Source organism: Lissotriton vulgaris, chromosome 5 (assembly GCF_964263255.1).
Source record: "Lissotriton vulgaris chromosome 5, aLisVul1.2, whole genome shotgun sequence".
Classification (NCBI taxonomy): Eukaryota; Metazoa; Chordata; class Amphibia; order Caudata; family Salamandridae; genus Lissotriton; species Lissotriton vulgaris.
This window is the reverse complement of record NC_141693.1, coordinates 1,222,810,509-1,222,832,125: the sequence shown is the minus strand read 5'-3', so window position 1 is coordinate 1,222,832,125 and position 21,617 is coordinate 1,222,810,509. Positions and strand designations below refer to the sequence as shown.

The 21,617-nt window shown below is 36.8% G+C and overlaps 1 protein-coding gene across 2 annotated transcripts in view; it reads right to left on the bottom strand.

Moving 5' to 3' along the window:
• Positions 1-21,617, bottom strand: part of LOC147712346 (uncharacterized) — a 171,128-nt gene that overhangs the window by 68,417 nt on the left and 81,094 nt on the right. The gene's annotated exons all lie outside the window — the stretch shown is intronic.

Below are 21,617 nucleotides of genomic sequence, written 5' to 3'. Positions count from 1 at the left end.
TAGATAGATAGAGTGAGATAGATAGATAGATAGATAGATAGTGTGATAGATAGATAGATAGAGTGAGATAGATAGAGTGAGATAGATAGAGTGAGATAGATAGAGTGCGATAGATAGATAGAGTGAGATAGATAGATAGAGTGCGATAGATAGATAGAGTGAGATAGATAGATAGAGTGAGATAGATAGATAGAGTGAGATAGATAGATAGAGTGAGATAGATAGATAGATCGATAGATAGAGATAGATAGAGTGAGATAGATAGATAGATAGAGTGTGATAGATAGATAGATAGATAGAGTGAGATAGATAGAGAGTGAGATAGATAGATAGAGTGCGATAGATAGATAGAGTGCGATAGATAGATAGAGTGCGATAGATAGATAGAGTGCGATAGATAGATAGATAGCGATAGATAGATAGAGTGCGATAGATAGAGTGCGATAGATAGAGTGCGATAGATAGATAGAGTGCGATAGATAGATAGATAGCGATAGATAGATAGATAGAGTGCGATAGATAGATAGAGTGCGATAGATAGATAGAGTGAGATAGATAGAGTGAGATAGATAGATAGATAGATATAGATAGATAGATAGAGTGTGATAGATAGAGTGCGATAGATAGATAGAGTGCGATAGATAGATAGAGTGCGATAGATAGAGTGCGATAGATAGATAGAGTGCGATAGATAGATAGAGTGAGATAGATAGAGTGCGATAGATAGATAGATAGAGTGCGATAGATAGATAGATTGCGATAGATAGAGTGCGATAGATAGATAGATAGAGTGCGATAGATAGAGTGTGATAGATAGATAGAGTGCGATAGATAGATAGAGTGAGATAGATAGATAGAGTGCGATAGATAGATAGATTGCGATAGATAGATAGAGTGCGATAGATAGATAGAGTGCGATAGAGTGCGATAGATAGATAGAGCGATAGATACATAGTGAGATAGATAGAGTGCGATAGATAGATAGATAGAGTGCGATAGATAGATAGAGTGCGATAGATAGATAGAGTGCGATAGATAGATAGAGTGCGATAGATAGATAGTGATAGATAGAGTGCGATAGATAGAGTGCGATAGATAGAGTGCGATAGATAGAGTGCGATAGATAGATAGATAGAGTGAGATAGATAGATAGAGTGAGATAGATAGATAGAGTGAGATAGATAGATAGATAGAGTGCGATAGATAGATAGAGTGCGATAGATAGATAGAGTGCGATAGATAGATAGAGTGCGATAGATAGATAGAGTGCGATAGATAGATAGATAGCGATAGATAGATAGAGTGCGATAGATAGAGTGCGATAGATAGAGTGCGATAGATAGATAGAGTGCGATAGATAGATAGATAGAGTGCGATAGATAGATAGAGTGCGATAGATAGATAGATAGATAGCGATAGATAGATAGAGTGCGATAGATAGATAGAGTGAGATAGATAGAGTGAGATAGATAGATAGATAGATAGAGATAGATAGAGTGAGATAGATAGATAGATAGATAGAGTGTGATAGATAGAGTGAGATAGATAGAGAGTGAGATAGATAGATAGAGTGCGATAGATAGATAGAGTGAGATAGATAGAGTGAGATAGATAGAGTGCGATAGATAGATAGATAGATAGATAGATAGAGTGTGATAGATAGATAGAGAGTGAGATAGATAGATAGAGTGAGATAGATAGAGTGCGATAGATAGAGTGAGATAGATAGATAGATAGAGTGAGATAGATAGATAGATAGAGTGAGATAGATAGATAGAGTGCGATAGATAGATAGAGTGCGATAGATAGATAGAGTGCGATAGATAGATAGATAGATAGCGATAGATAGATAGAGTGCGATAGATAGATAGATAGGAGATAGATAGATAGGAGATAGATAGATAGATAGATAGATAGATAGTGTGATAGATAGATAGATAGAGTGAGATAGATAGAGTGAGATAGATAGAGTGCGATAGATAGATAGAGTGAGATAGATAGAGTGAGATAGATAGATAGAGTGAGATAGATGGATAGAGTGAGATAGATAGAAAGATAGATAGAGTGCGATAGATAGATAGTGTGAGATAGATAGATAGATAGAGTGCGATAGATAGATAGATAGATAGATATAGATAGATAGAGTGTGATAGATAGATAGATAGATAGAGTGTGATAGATAGATAGATAGAGTGTGATAGATAGATAGAGTGCGATAGATAGATAGAGTGCGATAGATAGATAGATTGCGATAGATAGAGTGCGATAGATAGATAGATAGAGTGCGATAGATAGAGTGCGATAGATAGATAGAGTGAGATAGATAGAGTGAGATAGATAGAGTGCGATAGATAGATAGAGTGCGATAGATAGATAGATAGAGTGTGATAGATAGATAGAGAGTGAGATAGATAGATAGAGTGAGATAGATAGATAGATAGATAGATAGTGTGATAGATAGATAGATAGAGTGAGATAGATAGAGTGAGATAGATAGAGTGAGATAGATAGAGTGCGATAGATAGATAGAGTGAGATAGATAGATAGAGTGAGATAGATAGATAGAGTGAGATAGATAGATAGAGTGAGATAGATAGATAGATAGATAGAGATAGATAGAGTGAGATAGATAGATAGATAGAGTGTGATAGATAGATAGATAGATAGAGTGAGATAGATAGAGAGTGAGATAGATAGATAGAGTGCGATAGATAGATAGAGTGAGATAGATAGAGTGAGATAGATAGAGTGCGATAGATAGATAGAGTGCGATAGATAGATAGAGTGCGATAGATAGATAGAGTGCGATAGATAGATAGATAGCGATAGATAGATAGAGTGCGATAGATAGAGTGCGATAGATAGAGTGCGATAGATAGATAGAGTGCGATAGATAGATAGATAGCGATAGATAGATAGAGTGCGATAGATAGATAGAGTGAGATAGATAGATAGAGTGAGATAGATAGAGTGAGATAGATAGATAGATAGATAGATATAGATAGATAGATAGAGTGTGATAGATAGATAGAGTGCGATAGATAGATAGATAGAGTGCGATAGATAGATAGAGTGCGATAGATAGATAGAGTGCGATAGATAGAGTGCGATAGATAGATAGAGTGCGATAGATAGATAGAGTGAGATAGATAGAGTGCGATAGATAGATAGATAGAGTGCGATAGATAGATAGATTGCGATAGATAGAGTGCGATAGATAGATAGATAGAGTGCGATAGATAGAGTGTGATAGATAGATAGAGTGCGATAGATAGATAGAGTGAGATAGATAGATAGAGTGCGATAGATAGATAGAGTGCGATAGATAGATAGAGTGCGATAGATAGATAGAGTGCGATAGAGTGCGATAGATAGATAGAGCGATAGATACATAGTGAGATAGATAGAGTGCGATAGATAGATAGATAGTGTGAGATAGATAGATAGAGTGAGATAGATAGATAGATAGATAGAGTGAGATAGATAGATAGAGTGCGATAGATAGATAGAGTGCGATAGATAGAGTGCGATAGATAGATAGAGTGCGATAGATAGATAGATAGAGTGAGATAGATAGATAGAGTGAGATAGATAGATAGAGTGAGATAGATAGATAGAGTGAGATAGATAGATAGAGTGCGATAGATAGAGTGCGATAGATAGATAGAGTGCGATAGATAGATAGATAGAGCGCGATAGATAGAGTGCGATAGATAGATAGAGTGCGATAGATAGATAGAGTGCGATAGATAGATAGAGTGCGATAGATAGAGTGCGATAGATAGAGTGCGATAGATAGATAGATAGAGTGAGATAGATAGATAGAGTGAGATAGATAGAGTGAGATAGATAGATAGATAGATAGATATAGATAGATAGATAGAGTGTGATAGATAGATAGAGTGCGATAGATAGATAGTGCGATAGATACATAGATAGTGAGATAGATAGAGTGCGATAGATAGATAGTGTGAGATAGATAGATAGAGTGCGATAGATAGATAGAGATAGATAGAGTGAGATAGATAGCTAGAGTGCGATAGATAGATAGATAGATAGATAGATAGATAGATAGATAGATAGAGTGAGATAGATAGATGGATAGATAGAGTGCAATAGATAGATAGAGTGCGATAGATAGATAGAGTGCGATAGATAGAGTGCGATAGATAGATAGAGTGAGATAGATAGAGTGCGATAGATAGATTGCGATAGATAGATAGAGTGCGATAGATAGATAGAGTGCGATAGATAGATAGATAGAGTGCGATAGATAGAGTGCGATAGATAGAGTGCGATAGATAGAGTGCGATAGATAGATAGAGTGCGATAGATAGATAGATAGAGTGAGATAGATAGAGAGTGAGATAGATAGAGTGAGATAGATAGAGTGCGATAGATAGATAGATAGATAGATAGATAGAGTGAGATAGATAGCTAGAGTGCGATAGATAGATAGAGTGAGATAGATAGATAGAGTGAGATAGATAGATAGAGTGCAATAGATAGATAGAGTGCAATAGATAGATAGAGTGAGATAGATAGAGTGCGATAGATAGATAGAGTGCGATAGATAGATAGAGTGCGATAGATAGATAGAGTGCGATAGATAGAGTGTGATAGATAGATAGAGTGCGATAGATAGATAGAGTGAGATAGATAGAGTGCGATAGATAGATAGAGTGCGATAGATAGATAGAGATAGATAGAGTGAGATAGATAGCTAGAGTGAGATAGATAGATAGAGTGAGATAGATAGATAGAGTGAGATAGATAGATAGATAGAGTGCGATAGATAGATAGAGTGCGATAGATAGATAGATAGAGTGCGATAGATAGATAGATAGAGTGAGATAGATAGAGTGAGATAGATAGATAGATAGAGTGAGATAGATAGATAGATAGATAGATAGAGTGAGATAGATAGATAGATAGATAGAGTGAGATAGATAGAGTGAGATAGATAGATAGATAGATAGTGATAGATAGATAGAGTGAGATAGATAGATAGAGTGAGATAGATAGATAGAGTGAGATAGATAGATAGATAGAGTGTGATAGATAGATAGATAGAGTGCGATAGATAGATAGATAGAGTGCGATAGATAGATAGAGTGCGATAGATAGATAGAGTGAGATAGATAGATAGAGTGAGATAGATAGATAGAGTGAGATAGATAGATAGATAGAGATAGATAGATAGATAGAGTGCGATAAATAGATAGATAGATTGCGATAGATAGATAGAGTGAGATAGATAGATAGATAGAGTGAGATAGATAGATAGAGTGAGATAGATAGATAGAGTGCGATAGATAGATAGATAGAGTGAGATAGATAGAGTGCGATAGATAGATAGATAGATAGATAGGAGTGCAATAGATAGATAGGAGTGCGATAGATAGATAGAGTGCGATAGATAGATAGAGTGCGATAGTTAGATAGATAGAGTGAGATAGATAGAGTGAGATAGATAGATAGAGTGCGATAGATAGATAGAGTGAGATAGATAGATAGATAGATAGATAGATAGATAGATAGATAGATAGATAGATAGATAGATAGATAGATAGATAGATAGGAGTGCGATAGATAGATAGAGTGCAATAGATAGATAGAGTGCGATAGATAGATAGTGAGATAGATAGATAGAGTGCGATAGATAGATAGATAGAGTGAGATAGATAGATAGAGATAGATAGATAGAGTGCGATAGATAGATAGATAGATAGTGAGATAGATAGAGTGCGATAGATAGTGTGAGATAGATAGATAGAGTGCGATAGATACATAGATAGTGAGATAGATAGATAGAGAGCGATAGATAGATAGATTGCGAAAGATAGATAGAGTGAGATAGATAGATAGATAGATAGAGATAGATAGATAGATAGAGTGAGATAGATAGATAGATAGATAGAGATAGATAGAGTGCGATAGATAGATAGTGAGATAGATAGATAGAGATAGATAGATAGAGTGAGATAGATAGATAGAGTGCGATAGATAGATAGATAGTGAGATAGATAGATAGAGATAGATAGATAGAGTGAGATAGATAGATAGAGTGAGATAGATAGATAGAGTGCGATAGATAGATAGATAGTGAGATAGATAGATAGATAGATTGCGATAGATAGAGTGAGATAGATAGATAGAGTGAGATAGATAGATAGAGATAGATAGATAGATAGATAGAGATAGATAGATAGATAGATAGAGTGCGATAGATAGATAGATAGTGAGATAGATAGATAGAGATAGATAGATAGAGTGAGATGGATAGATAGAGTGCGATAGATAGATAGATAGTGAGATAGATAGATAGAGTGCGATAGATAGATAGATAGATAGTGAGATAGATAGATAGATAGATTGCGATAGATAGATAGAGTGAGATAGATAGATAAAGTGAGATAGATAGATAGATAGAGATAGATAGATAGATAGATAGAGTGCGATAGATAGATAGATAGTGAGATAGAGATAGATAGATAGAGTGAGATAGATAGAGTGCGATAGATAGATAGTGAGATAGATAGATAGATAGATAGAGTGAGATAGATAGAGTGAGATAGATAGATAGATAGAGATAGATAGATAGATAGAGTGCGATAGATAGATAGATAGAGTGCGATAGATAGATAGATAGAGTGCGATAGATAGATAGCGATAGATAGATAGTGAGATAGATAGAGTGCGATAGATAGATAGATATAGATAGATAGATAGAGTGAGATAGATAGATAGATAGATAGATAGATAGATAGATAGATAGATAGATAGATAGGAGTGCGATAGATAGATAGATAGAGAGATAGATAGGAGTGCGATAGATAGATAGAATGCGATAGAGTGAGATAGATAGATAGAGTGGGATAGATAGATAGAGATAGATAGATAGAGTGCGATAGATAGATAGATAGGAGTGCGATAGATAGATAGAGTGCAATAGATAGATAGATTGCGATAGATAGATAGATAGATAGGAGTGCGATAGATAGATAGATAGATAGATAGATAGATAGATAGATAGGAGTGCGATAGATAGATAGAGTGCGATAGATAGATAGAGTGCGATAGATAGATAGAGTGCGATAGATAGAGATAGATAGAGTGAGATAGATAGATAGATAGAGCTAGATAGATAGAGTGCGATAGATAGATAGATAGTGAGATAGATAGATAGAGTGCAATAGATACATAGATAGTGAGATAGATAGATAGAGTACGATAGATAGATAGTGTGAGATAGATAGATAGAGTGCGATAGATAGATAGTGAGATAGATAGATAGAGTGCGATAGATAGATAGATAGATTGCGATAGATAGATAGAGTGAGATAGATAGATAGAGTGAGATAGATAGATAGATAGAGATAGATAGATAGATAGATAGAGTGAGATAGATAGATAGAGATAGATAGATAGATAGATAGATAGATAGATAGATAGATAGATAGATAGATAGATAGATAGATAGTGAGATAGATAGATAGAGTGCGATAGATAGATAGAGTGTGATAGATAGATAGAGATAGATAGATAGATAGATAGATAGATAGATAGATAGATAGGAGTGCGATAGATAGATAGAGAGATAGATAGGAGTGCGATAGATAGATAGAGTGCGATAGATAGATAGAGATAGATAGATAGATAGATAGATAGGAGTGCGATAGATAGATAGATAGATAGAGTGCGATAGATAGATAGAGAGATAGATAGAGTGCGATAGATAGTGAGATAGATAGATAGAGTGGGATAGATAGATAGATAGAGTGAGATAGATAGATAGAGTGCGATAGATAGATAGATAGATAGAGTGCGATAGATAGATAGATAGATAGATAGATAGATAGATAGATAGATAGATAGAGTGCGATAGATAGATAGAGTGCGATAGATAGAGATAGATAGATAGAGTGAGATAGATAGATAGATAGAGATAGATAGATAGAGTGCGATAGATAGATAGATAGATAGTGAGATAGAGTGCGATAGATAGTGTGAGATGGATAGAGTGCGATAGATACATAGATAGTGAGATAGATAGATAGAGTACGATAGATAGATAGTGTGAGATAGATAGATAGAGTGCGATAGATAGATAGAGATAGATAGAGTGAGATAGATAGCTAGAGTGTGATAGATAGATAGAGTGCGATAGATAGATAGATAGAGTGTGATAGATAGATAGATAGATAGTGAGAGATAGATAGAGTGCGATAGATAGTGTGAGATAGATAGAGTGAGATAGATAGGTAGATAGAGTGCGATAGATAGATAGAGTGCGATAGATAGATAGTGCGATAGATACATAGATAGTGAGATAGATAGAGTGCGATAGATAGATAGATAGTGTGAGATAGATAGATAGAGTGCGATAGATAGATAGAGTGAGATAGATAGCTAGAGTGCGATAGATAGATAGAGTGAGATAGATAGATAGAGTGAGATAGATAGATAGATAGAGTGCGATAGATAGATAGAGTGCGATAGATAGATAGATAGATAGAGTGCGATAGATAGATAGAGTGTGATAGATAGTGTGAGATAGATAGATAGAGTGCGATAGATACATAGATAGTGAGATAGATAGAGTGCGATAGATAGATAGATAGTGCGATAGATACATAGATAGTGAGATAGATAGAGTGCGATAGATAGATAGAGTGCGATAGATAGATAGAGTGCGATAGATAGATAGTGCGATAGATACATAGATAGTGAGATAGATAGAGTGCGATACATAGATAGATAGTGTGAGATAGATAGAGTGCGATAGATAGCTAGAGTGCGATAGATAGCTAGAGTGCGATAGATAGATAGAGTGAGATAGATAGATAGATAGAGTGAGATCGATAGATAGAGTGCAATAGATAGATAGAGTGCGATAGATAGATAGATAGAGTGCGATAGATAGATAGATAGAGTGCGATAGATAGATAGAGTGCGATAGATAGTTAGAGTGAGATAGATAGATAGATAGAGTGAGATAGAGTGCGATAGATAGATAGAGTGCGATAGATAGATAGAGTGCGATAGATAGTTAGATAGAGTGAGATAGATAGATAGAGTGAGATAGATAGATAGAGTGCGATAGATAGATAGAGTGCGATAGATAGATAGAGTGCGATAGATAGAGTGCGATAGATAGATAGAGTGCGATAGATAGAGTGCGATAGATAGAGTGCGATAGATAGAGTGCGATAGATAGAGTGCGATAGATAGAGTGCGATAGATAGAGTGCGATAGATAGAGTGCGATAGATAGATAGAGTGCGATAGATAGATAGAGTGCGATAGATAGAGTGCGATAGATAGATAGAGTGTGATAGATAGATAGAGCGCGATAGATAGAGTGCGATAGATAGATAGATAGATAGAGTGCGATAGATAGAGTGCGATAGATAGAGTGTGATAGATAGATAGAGCGCGATAGATAGAGTGCGATAGATAGATAGATAGAGTGCGATAGATAGATAGGAGTGCGATAGATAGATAGATAGATAGAGTGCGATAGATAGATAGAGTGCGATAGATAGATAGATAGAGTGCGATAGATAGATAGAGTGCGATAGATAGTTAGAGTGAGATAGATAGATAGATAGAGTGAGATAGAGTGCGATAGATAGATAGAGTGCGATAGATAGATAGAGTGCGATAGATAGTTAGATAGAGTGAGATAGATAGATAGAGTGAGATAGATAGATAGAGTGCGATAGATAGATAGAGTGCGATAGATAGATAGAGTGCGATAGATAGAGTGCGATAGATAGATAGAGTGCGATAGATAGAGTGCGATAGATAGAGTGCGATAGATAGAGTGCGATAGATAGAGTGCGATAGATAGAGTGCGATAGATAGAGTGCGATAGATAGAGTGCGATAGATAGATAGAGTGCGATAGATAGATAGAGTGCGATAGATAGAGTGCGATAGATAGATAGAGTGTGATAGATAGATAGAGCGCGATAGATAGAGTGCGATAGATAGATAGATAGATAGAGTGCGATAGATAGAGTGCGATAGATAGAGTGTGATAGATAGATAGAGCGCGATAGATAGAGTGCGATAGATAGATAGATAGAGTGCGATAGATAGATAGGAGTGCGATAGATAGATAGATAGATAGAGTGCGATAGATAGATAGAGTGCGATAGATAGAGTGCGATAGATAGATAGAGTGTGATAGATAGATAGAGCGCGATAGATAGAGTGCGATAGATAGATAGAGTGCGATAGATAGATAGAGTGCGATAGATAGAGTGCGATAGATAGAGTGCGATAGATAGATAGAGTGCGATAGATAGATAGAGTGAGATAGATAGATAGATAGAGTGAGATAGATAGATAGAGTGAGATAGATAGATAGAGTGAGATAGATAGATAGAGTGCGATAGATAGATAGAGTGCGATAGATAGATAGAGCGATAGATACATAGTGAGATAGATAGAGTGCGATAGATAGATAGATAGTGTGAGATAGATAGATAGAGTGAGATAGATAGATAGATAGATAGAGTGAGATAGATAGATAGAGTGCGATAGATAGAGTGCGATAGATAGAGTGCGATAGATAGAGTGCGATAGATAGAGTGCGATAGATAGATAGAGTGCGATAGATAGAGTGCGATAGATACATAGATAGTGCGATAGATAGAGTGCGATAGATAGAGTGCGATAGATAGATAGAGTGTGATAGATAGATAGAGCGCGATAGATAGAGTGCGATAGATAGATAGATAGATAGAGTGCGATAGATAGAGTGCGATAGATAGATAGAGTGCGATAGATAGATAGAGTGCGATAGATAGATAGAGTGCGATAGATAGAGTGCGATAGATAGAGTGCGATAGATAGAGTGCGATAGATAGAGTGCGATAGATAGAGTGCGATAGATAGATAGAGTGCGATAGATAGATAGAGTGCGATAGATAGAGTGTGATAGATAGATAGAGCGCGATAGATAGAGTGCGATAGATAGATAGATAGAGTGCGATAGATAGATAGATAGAGTGCGATAGATAGATAGAGTGCGATAGATAGAGTGTGATAGATAGATAGAGCGCGATAGATAGAGTGCGATAGATAGATAGATAGAGTGCGATAGATAGATAGATAGAGTGCGATAGATAGAGTGCGATAGATAGATAGATAGATAGAGTGCGATAGATAGATAGAGTGCGATAGATAGAGTGCGATAGATAGATAGAGTGTGATAGATAGATAGAACGCGATAGATAGAGTGCGATAGATAGATAGAGTGCGATAGATAGATAGAGTGCGATAGATAGATAGAGTGCGATAGATAGAGTGCGATAGATAGAGTGCGATAGATAGAGTGCGATAGATAGATAGAGTGCGATAGATAGTTAGATAGAGTGAGATAGATAGATAGATAGAGTGCGATAGATAGATAGAGTGCGATAGATAGAGTGCGATAGATAGAGTGCGATAGATAGAGTGCGATAGATAGAGTGCGATAGATAGAGTGCGATAGATAGATAGAGTGCGATAGATAGATAGAGTGCGATAGATAGAGTGTGATAGATAGATAGAGCGCGATAGATAGAGTGCGATAGATAGATAGATAGATAGAGTGCGATAGATAGATAGATAGAGTGCGATAGATAGATAGAGTGCGATAGATAGAGTGTGATAGATAGATAGAGCGCGATAGATAGAGTGCGATAGATAGATAGATAGAGTGCGATAGATAGATAGATAGAGTGCGATAGATAGAGTGCGATAGATAGATAGATAGATAGAGTGCGATAGATAGATAGAGTGCGATAGATAGAGTGCGATAGATAGATAGAGTGTGATAGATAGATAGAGCGCGATAGATAGAGTGCGATAGATAGATAGAGTGCGATAGATAGAGTGCGATAGATAGATAGAGTGCGATAGATAGAGTGCGATAGATAGAGTGCGATAGATAGAGTGCGATAGATAGATAGAGTGCGATAGATAGTTAGATAGAGTGAGATAGATAGATAGAGTGAGATAGATAGATAGAGTGAGATAGATAGATAGAGTGCGATAGATAGATAGAGTGCGATAGATAGATAGAGCGATAGATACATAGTGAGATAGATAGAGTGCGATAGATAGATAGATAGTGTGAGATAGATAGATAGAGTGAGATAGATAGATAGATAGATAGAGTGAGATAGATAGATAGAGTGCGATAGATAGATAGAGTGCGATAGATAGAGTGCGATAGATAGATAGAGTGCGATAGATAGATAGATAGAGTGAGATAGATAGATAGAGTGCGATAGATAGATAGAGTGCGATAGATAGAGTGCGATAGATAGATAGATAGAGTGAGATAGATAGATAGAGTGCGATAGATAGATAGAGTGCGATAGATAGAGTGCGATAGATAGATAGATAGTGCGATAGATACATAGATAGTGAGATAGATATAGTGCGATGGATAGATAGATAGTGTGAGATAGATAGAGTGCGATAGATAGATAGAGATAGATAGAGTGCGATAGATAGCTAGAGTGCGATAGATAGATAGAGTGAGATAGATAGATAGAGTGAGATAGATAGATAGATAGAGTGCAATAGATAGATAGAGTGCGATAGATAGATAGAGTGCGATAGATAGATAGAGTGCGATAGATAGAGTGCGATAGATAGAGTGCGATAGATAGAGTGCGATAGATAGAGTGCGATAGATAGAGTGCGATAGATAGAGTGCGATAGATAGAGTGCGATAGATAGATAGAGTGCGATAGAGTGCGATAGATAGATAGATAGATAGAGTGCGATAGATAGATAGAGTGCGATAGATAGATAGAGTGCGATAGATAGATAGATAGAGTGCGATAGATAGAGTGCGATAGATAGATAGAGTGCGATAGATAGATAGAGTGCGATAGATAGATAGAGTGCGATAGATAGATAGATAGAGTGCGATAGATAGATAGAGTGCGATAGATAGATAGAGTGCGATAGATAGAGTGCGATAGATAGAGTGCGATAGATAGAGCGCGATAGATAGAGTGCGATAGATAGATAGATAGAGTGCGATAGATAGATAGAGTGCGATAGATAGAGTGCGATAGATAGATAGATAGAGTGCGATAGATAGAGTGCGATAGATAGATAGATAGAGTGCGATAGATAGATAGAGTGCGATAGATAGTTAGATAGAGTGAGATAGATAGATAGATAGAGTGAGATAGATAGATAGAGTGCGATAGATAAAGTGCGATAGATAGATAGAGTGCGATAGATAGAATGCGATAGATAGATAGATAGTGAGATAGATAGAGTGCAATAGATAGATAGATAGTGTGAGATAGATAGACTGCGATAGATGGATAGAGTGCGATAGATGGATAGAGATAGATAGAGTGCGATAGATAGCTAGAGTGCGATAGATAGATAGAGTGAGATAGATAGATAGAGTGAGATAGATAGATAGAGTGCGATAGATAGATAGATAGCAATAGATAGAGTGCGATAGATAGATAGATAGAGTGCGATAGATAGATAGAGTGCGATAGATAGATAGAGCGCGATAGATAGAGTGCGATAGATAGATAGAGTGCGATAGATAGATAGAGTGCGATAGATAGATAGAGTGCGATAGATAGATAGAGTGCGATAGATAGATAGAGTGCGATAGATAGAGTGCGATAGATAGATAGAGTGCGATAGATAGAGTGCGATAGATAGATAGATAGAGTGCGATAGATAGATAGAGTGCGATAGATAGATAGAGTGTGATAGATAGATAGATAGAGTGAGATAGATAGATAGAGTGAGATAGATAGATAGAGTGCGATAGATAGATAGAGTGCGATAGATAGTTAGATAGAGTGAGATAGATAGATAGAGTGAGATAGATAGATAGAGTGAGATAGATAGAGTGCGATAGATAGATAGATAGAGTGAGATAGATAGAGTGCGATAGATAGATAGATAGAGTGAGATAGATAGATAGATAGATAGATAGATAGATAGATAGATAGAGATAGATAGAGTGAGATAGATAGCTAGAGTGCGATAGATAGAGTGAGATAGATAGCTAGAGTGCAATAGATAGATAGATAGCGATAGATAGATAGAGTGCGATAGATAGAGTGCGATAGATAGAGTGCAATAGATAGAGTGCGATAGATAGATAGAGTGAGATAGATAGATAGAGTGAGATAGATAGATAGATAGAGTGCGATAGATAGATAGAGTGCGATAGATAGATAGATAGAGTGCGATAGATAGATAGAGTGCGATAGATAGAGTGCGATAGATAGATAGAGCGATAGATACATAGTGAGATAGATAGAGTGCGATAGATAGATAGATAGTGTGAGATAGATAGATAGAGTGAGATAGATAGATAGATAGATAGAGTGAGATAGATAGATAGAGTGCGATAGATAGAGTGCGATAGATAGATAGAGTGCGATAGATAGATAGAGTGCGATAGATAGAGTGCGATAGATAGATAGAGTGCGATAGATAGAGTGCGATAGATAGATAGATAGAGTGAGATAGATAGATAGAGTGAGATAGATAGATAGAGTGCGATAGATAGAGTGCGATAGATAGATAGAGCGCAATAGATAGAGTGCGATAGATAGATAGAGTGCGATAGATAGATAGAGTGCGATAGATAGATAGAGTGCGATAGATAGATAGAGTGCGATAGATAGATAGAGTGCGATAGATAGAGTGCGATAGATAGAGTGCGATAGATAGAGTGCGATAGATAGAGTGCGATAGATAGATAGATAGAGTGAGATAGATAGACAGACAGATAGATAGATAGATAGATAGATAGATAGATAGATAGATAGAGTGAGATAGATAGATAGAGTGAGATAGATAGATAGAGTGCGATAGAGTGCGATAGATAGATAGTGCGATAGATACATAGATAGTGAGATAGATAGAGTGCGATAGATAGATAGTGTGAGATAGATAGATAGAGTGCGATAGATAGATAGAGATAGATAGAGTGAGATAGATAGCTAGAGTGCGATAGATAGATAGATAGATAGATAGATAGAGTGAGATAGATAGATAGAGTGCAATAGATAGATAGAGTGCGATAGATAGATAGATAGATAGATAGAGTGCGATAGATAGATAGAGTGCGATAGATAGATAGAGTGCGATAGATAGAGTGCGATAGATAGATAGAGTGCGATAGATAGATAGATAGAGTGAGATAGATAGAGTGCGATAGATAGATAGATAGAGTGCGATAGATAGATAGATTGCGATAGATAGAGTGCGATAGATAGATAGAGTGCGATAGATAGAGTGCGATAGATAGATAGAGTGCGATAGATAGAGTGCGATAGATAGATAGAGTGCGATAGATAGATAGATAGAGTGAGATAGATAGAGAGTGAGATAGATAGAGAGAGTGCGATAGATAGATAGAGTGAGATAGATAGAGTGAGATAGATAGAGTGCGATAGATAGATAGAGTGCAATAGATAGATAGATAGATAGAGTGCGATAGATAGATAGAGATAGATAGAGTGAGATAGATAGCTAGAGTGCGATAGATAGATAGAGTGAGATAGATAGATAGAGTGAGATAGATAGATAGAGTGAGATAGATAGATAGAGTGCAATAGATAGATAGAGTGCGATAGATAGATAGATAGAGTGCGATAGATAGATAGAGTGCGATAGATAGATAGATAGAGTGAGATAGATAGAGTGCGATAGATAGATAGAGTGCGATAGATAGATAGAGTGCGATAGATAGATAGAGTGCGATAAATAGATAGATAGAGTGAGATAGATAGATAGAGTGAGATAGATAGATAGATAGATAGATAGATAGAGTGAGATAGATAGAGTGAGATAGATAGATAGATAGATAGATAGTGATAGATAGATAGATAGATAGAGTGAGATAGATAGATAGAGTGAGATAGATAGATAGAGTGATAGATAGATAGATAGAGTGCGATAGATAGATAGAGTGCGATAGATAGATAGATTGCGATAGATAGAGTGCGATAGATAGATAGATAGAGTGCGATAGATAGATAGATAGAGTGCGATAGATAGATAGAGTGCGATAGATAGATAGAGTGCGATAGATAGATAGAGTGCGATAGATAGATAGTGATAGATAGAGTGCGATAGATAGAGTGCGATAGATAGATAGAGTGCGATAGATAGAGTGCGATAGATAGATAGAGTGCGATAGATAGAGTGCGATAGATAGAGTGCGATAGATAGATAGAGTGCGATAGATAGATAGATAGAGTGCGATAGATAGAGTGCGATAGATAGATAGATAGCGATAGATAGAGTGCGATAGAGTGAGATAGATAGATAGAGTGAGATAGATAGAGATAGATAGAGTGAGATAGATAGATAGATAGAGTGAGATAGATAGATAGATAGATAGAGTGTGATAGATAGATAGATAGAGTGAGATAGATAGAGAGTGAGATAGATAGATAGAGTGCGATAGATAGATAGAGTGAGATAGATAGAGTGAGATAGATAGAGTGAGATAGATGGATAGAGTGCGATAGATGGATAGAGTGCGATAGATAGATAGATAGATAGATAGATAGATAGATAGATAGATAGAGTGTGATAGATAGATAGAGAGTGAGATAGATAGATAGAGTGCGATAGATAGATAGAGTGAGATAGATAGAGTGCGATAGATAGATAGGAGATAGATAGATAGGAGATAGATAGATAGATAGATAGATAGATAGTGTGATAGATAGATAGATAGAGTGAGATAGATAGAGTGAGATAGATAGAGTGAGATAGATAGAGTGCGATAGATAGAGTGAAATAGATAGATAGAGTGAGATAGATAGATAGAGTGAGATAGATGGATAGAGTGAGATAGATAGAAAGATAGATAGAGTGCGATAGATAGATAGTGTGAGATAGATAGATAGAGTGCGATAGATAGAGTGCGATAGATAGATAGATAGATAGATAGATATAGATAGATAGATAGAGTGTGATAGATAGATAGAGTGTGATAGATAGATAGAGTGTGATAGATAGATAGAGTGTGATAGATAGAGTGTGATAGATAGATAGAGTGCGATAGATAGATAGAGTGAGATAGATAGATTGATAGAGTGCGATAGATAGATAGATAGTGTGAGATAGATAGATAGTGCGATAGATAGATAGAGTGCAATAGATAGTGTGAGATAGATAGATAGAGTGCGATAGATAGATAGATAGATAGATAGATAGATAGAGTGCGATAGATAGATAGATAGATAGAGTGTGATAGATAGATAGAGAGTGAGATAGATAGAGTGCGATAGATAGATAGAGTGAGATAGATAGAGTGCGATAGATAGATAGGAGATAGATAGATAGGAGATAGATAGATAGATAGATAGATAGATAGTGTGATAGATAGATAGAGTGAGATAGATAGATAGATAGAGTGCGATAGATAGAGTGCGATAGATAGATAGATAGATAGATATAGATAGATAGATAGAGTGTGATAGATAGATAGAGTGTGATAGATAGATAGATAGAGTGTGATAGATAGATAGATAGAGTGTGATAGATAGAGTGCGATAGATAGTGTGAGATAGATAGATAGAGTGCGATAGATAGATAGATAGATAGATAGATAGATAGAGTGCGATAGATAGATAGATAGATAGAGTGTGATAGATAGATAGAGAGTGAGATAGATAGAGTGCGATAGATAGATAGAGTGAGATAGATAGAGTGCGATAGATAGATAGGAGATAGATAGATAGGAGATAGATAGATAGATAGATAGATAGATAGTGTGATAGATAGATAGAGTGAGATAGATAGATAGATAGAGTGCGATAGATAGAGTGCGATAGATAGATAGATAGATAGATAGATATAGATAGATAGATAGAGTGTGATAGATAGATAGAGTGTGATAGATAGATAGATAGAGTGTGATAGATAGATAGATAGAGTGTGATAGATAGAGTGCGATAGATAGATAGATAGATAGATAGATAGATATAGATAGATAGAGTGTGATAGATAGATAGAGTGTGATAGATAGATAGAGTGTGATAGATAGATAGATAGAGTGTGATAGATAGAGTGTGATAGATAGATAGAGTGCGATAGATAGATAGAGTGAGATAGATAGATAGAGTGCGATAGATAGAGTGAGATAGATAGATAGAGTGAGATAGATAGATAGAGTGAGATAGATAGATAGATAGATAGATAGATAGATAGATAGATAGATAGATAGATAGATAGAGGGAGATAGATAGATAGATAGATAGATAGATAGATAGAGTGAGATAGATAGATTGATAGAGTGCGATAGATAGATAGAGTGAGATAGATAGATAGATAGAGTGCGATAGATAGATAGTGTGCGATAGATAGATAGAGTGCGATAGATAGAGTGAGATAGATAGATAGAGTGAGATAGATAGATAGAGTGAGATAGATAGATAGATAGATAGATAGAGGGAGATAGATAGATAGATAGATAGAGTGAGATAGATAGATTGATAGAGTGCGATAGATAGATAGATAGTGTGAGATAGATAGATAGTGCGATAGATAGATAGAGTGCGATAGATAGATAGAGTGCGATAGATAGATAGAGTGAGATAGATAGATAGAGTGTGATAGATAGATAGTGTGAGATAGATAGATAGAGTGCGATAGATAGATAGATAGATAGATAGATAGATAGATAGATAGATAGATAGATAGATAGATAGATAGATAGATAGATAGAGTGAGGGCGATAGATAGATAGGTCTTTCAGCCTTTCTTTGTGGCTTTCCTTTACACTGTGAACCCACTCCTCAAAGATCTGTCCTCAGAGCCAATCTTTTTATGCTTGGCCAAACATTGGATGTTTCTTCCTTACTGACGAGGAATCACAACATACAAAGTGGCAAACAACGAACTGTGTCGCAAACGCTGCTGGACAGCACACATTTTTGACCAGTTATTCCATTCAAAAAATTATAAGCGTAACTAAGCAAAGTTTACAATCTGCCTAAATTACGGACATAGGAATGGGATTCACATTTAATCCTGGCACATGGCTCTGTTCCCTAACTCCTCATTGTGGTGATTTCATACAAGTATTTGAAGAAAAGTGTATTTTTCCAACCCAAAAATGTTCTCCCTGCGCACTCACTTTAGAATGTTTAACACTTAAGTGTCTTTCAACACTTTTTGCACTACGTATAAAATAATAAGTCTAAATATCTGAAGTACAGAGACGCGTGGAAATGAATTTCCAAATATTTCTGGCTTTCTATACATTTATGACTGAGTGGGTTTCAGGCTCAGCTTGAATGTTGCCCAAGTACCGTCACTGGATTTGAACGCTCTTTCACCACATTTCGCGCGTCAAGAAATATTCTTGGAAGCAGTAATTGAACGATGTCACATGGGCGCCATTCATTTGCTACTGTAAACAAATTGACAAATATAAAAGCCGTTATTGTTTCAGTATGCTTCTCAATGGTACTTGGTATATCCACAGCATTTTCCGACCCCGGTTTCGGGAACGCCAAGCTAAAAGGCTCTGTAGGTTGTGGGCACCCTATACAACTTGTGCTAATGCCACTGGGCTATATTTTTGCAGCCACTTCTTGAACTAGTCTCATATAATAAAATGTACTCGATGACAGTCCCTAGCCAGGTCTGATAGGATTCGAGGCACGCAAGTGTTACTCTGTGGTGTATTCAGGCTTGTCATTTGACGCCATTCAAGCTCGGATATCTTATTTGTATTTAGTACTATTCATACCTTGCATCTGGCACTTCTAAGTGCAGGTAGTACCCAAGGGCGGCAGGCAAATATATTCAAATGGAAATTAAGTGTCTCTATTCATCAGGTCACCCTGTGTTGTGGCCCCATGGTGTAGGAAATCGTGGCTGACAAGAGTCCCAGCCTCCTTAATGTGTTCAGCACTGACTGTTTGCCTCTTTTGTGTTTCTGATGCGCTTGTTACCTGCCATTCATAGGTACGAGAAGGTGTTAAACTGTCCCCAGGGGAACAAGATAAGGAATGGGCCTAGGGAAAGAAATGGCGCTGATAGGATTGGCTTCAGACAGCTTGAATTGTCTAGCCCCAGACCGCAAGTTCCAACTGAAATTATAAAATAATGGTTAGTTGGGTATAGTTTTAGTTTCATTTCGGTGTCGACATGGGCTACGGTTCAGGAGACAAGTTCTCTTTGTCACCTCTGGTATTTTAGTTCATGGTTTGCTGCGCTAACAAACAAAGGCCAGTCTAGAATACAGGAATACGAAATTGTGAGAGTGCTCAATATGAACCAACCCGTCTGTTTATTAAGAGCTGCCACGCTCATCCCTAATTTATGTTATGTTATGTTAATGAACATTTGTAGGGCGCACAGATACCCGGAAGTGTCCTGGCGCGAAAGGCCTATGTGAAAGGTTTATCGCTTTCATGTAACTGACGCTCAAAATGTACACGTTTGTGGACCGTCATCATGGTTGCTTCTAACCCGTTAAACTTCCTCTTAGCGCAATGCAGAATTTTCTCAAGATTGGTAGATTAGGGGTTAAAAAGAATGCGCCGAGAAGTCGCTGGCTGCTCATATGACCTAACTTCACACGTATGATTTAGTAGTTGTTTAACCCAAACTGCAGGTCTGTAAAAAAAAAAAAAAAGTTCAAAAGATCTGAAAATCTGCTTTTGCTTTTGACACCGACATGCCTTTTTTCTAGCTTTGGGTTTTATTGACTACAACTCCCACAATGCAGCGTCTGAGTGCTTAGAACCAAGAGCCGGAAAATGAGGTTTGGAATTCTCGCTGAATGCACCCCACTCCTCCTCAGCCACCAGACCCGAGATGACCCAGTATTTAGAAGAAATGCGCGAAGTGTATAAACCGTGTGTGGAAGTGTTAAGGCAAAGGGGCAGTGGGTTCCAAGAGGCGCGGGTGCTTGGAGCCGTGACTAAATACACACATAGATCAAATGGTGAGCCGTGTTTGAATAAGTATGCACTTTGTGCGTACGTAATGAAAACGCTGTTACTACTGTAACTGCTGTAACTGCTAAGGAATATTAACCGTAAATTCACTGGGATTTTCCAACTCTGTCTTAAGACGAGAAAGAAGAGTGAGATAGATAGATAGATAGAGTGCAATAGATAGATAGAGTGCGATAGATAGATAGAGTGCGATAGATAGAGTGCGATAGAGTGCGATAGATAGAGTGCGATAGATAGATAGAGTGCGATAGAGTGCGATAGATAGATAGATAGAGTGCGATAGATAGATAGAGTGCGATAGATAGATAGAGTGCGATAGATAGAGTGCGATAGATAGATAGATAGAGTGCGATAGATAGAGTGCGATAGATAGAGTGCGATAGATAGATAGAGCGCGATAGATAGAGTGCGATAGATAGATAGAGTGCGATAGATAGATAGAGTGCGATAGATAGATAGATAGAGCGCGATAGATAGAGTGCGATAGATAGATAGAGCGCGATAGAGTGCGATAGATAGATAGAGTGCGATAGATAGATAGAGTGCGATAGATAGATAGAGTGCGATAGATAGAGTGCGATAGATAGATAGAGTGAGATAGATAGAGTGCGATAGATAGATAGAGTGCG